Genomic DNA, 1,417 nt, shown 5'->3' with positions numbered 1-1,417 from the left:
TCCTCTGCTGGGAGTATCCTCTCCCTTTCTGTCTCCCTCATACCCACTTTCGGGAATTCTGGGCCTGTCAAGTCCAGCTTCAGCTCCCCCCACTATGAAGCAATTGTGTCTCTGCCACAGCTCGATGAACCTTCTTAAGTTCTGATCATGCTTTGCCCAACACACAGTAAACACTCTCTAGCAGTAGCTCCAGATCCTAGGATGCTTTCTGATAAATGCTGGGGAACTGAACCAACTTCAACCAAAAATCATAGAACTGACCAGGCACAGTGGCTCACGCCTGTAATAGCAACACTTTGGGAGGCCGGGGTGGGCAGATCATGAGGTCAGGAGTTCATGACCAGTCTGCCCAACATAGTGAGACCCCGTTTCTACTAAAAATACAAAAATTAGCTGGGCGTCGTGGCAGATGCCTGTAATCCCAGTTACTTGGGAGGCTGAGGCAGGAGAATCACTTGAACCCGGGAATGACAGAGGTTGGAGTGAGCTGAGATAGTGCCACTGCACTCCAGTCTGGGTGCAAGACCCTGTCCCAAAAAAGAAAATCATAGAATTTTTTTTAGTCCAAATCAAGCAAACCTGATCATTTCATTGAGAACCAAGAAGCAGGACATTACATTGTTTACCACCACGTGCTAAAAGGAGGGCAATATTTCTGTCATCATCAACAAACAACTTTGCAGAGGCTGCCTCTCTGCCATCAGTAAAGAATGAAAAACAGATGGAGTGACAGAAGGAGCACAGGATGAGAGGGAGACAATTTCAGTCCTGGTCTGGGCTTTGGCTCTAACTCAATTTGTGTCTTCTCTCATGGCTAGAATTTCTCCATGTGAAAAAAAAGAGGAGGCTGGGCACGGTGGTTCACACCTGTAATCCCAGCACTTTGGGAGGCCAAGACAGGAAGATCCCTTGAGCCCAGGAGTTCAAGACAAGCCTGGGCAACATGGTGAGACGCTGTCATCTATTTAAAAAAAAAAAAAAAAAGTGTGCGACTGCTAGAGCCGAGCGGAGCGATGCCTAAATCAAAGGAACTTGTTTCTTCAAGCTCTTCTGGCAGTGATTCTGACAGTGAGGTTGACAAAAAGTTAAAGAGGAAAAAGCAAGTTGCTCCAGAAAAAACTGTAAAGAAGCAAAAGACGGGTGAAACGAGAGCTCTGTCATCTTCTAAACAGAGCAGTAGCAGCAGAGATGATAACATGTTTCAGATTGGGAAAATGAGGTATGTTAGCGTTTGAGATTTTAAAGGGAAAGTGCTAATTGATATTAGGGAATATTGGATGGATCCAGAAGGTGAAATGAAACCAGGAAGAAAAGGTATTTCTTTAAATCCAGAACAATGGAGCCAGCTGAAGGAACAGATTTCTGACATTGATGATGCAGTAAGAAAACTTTAAAATCCGAGCCATATAAAACCTGT

The 1,417-nt window shown here is 44.8% G+C and overlaps 1 protein-coding gene and 1 pseudogene across 4 annotated transcripts in view; one reads left to right on the top strand and one right to left on the bottom strand.

Annotated features, from left to right (window-relative positions):
• Positions 1–1,417, bottom strand: part of SNRNP35 (small nuclear ribonucleoprotein U11/U12 subunit 35) — a 12,422-nt gene that overhangs the window by 6,697 nt on the left and 4,308 nt on the right. The gene's annotated exons all lie outside the window — the stretch shown is intronic.
• LOC108315186 lies at positions 963–1,411 on the top strand (annotated as a pseudogene). The gene has a single exon (XR_001829858.2). The product of XR_001829858.2 is annotated as an activated RNA polymerase II transcriptional coactivator p15-like (transcript).

The sequence above is a fragment of the Cebus imitator genome, unplaced genomic scaffold, assembly GCF_001604975.1.
Source record: "Cebus imitator isolate Cc_AM_T3 unplaced genomic scaffold, Cebus_imitator-1.0 Scaffold169, whole genome shotgun sequence".
Taxonomy (NCBI): Eukaryota; Metazoa; Chordata; class Mammalia; order Primates; family Cebidae; genus Cebus; species Cebus imitator.
Note: the sequence above shows the minus strand (reverse complement) of the source record. Positions and strands in the feature narration are given on the sequence as shown.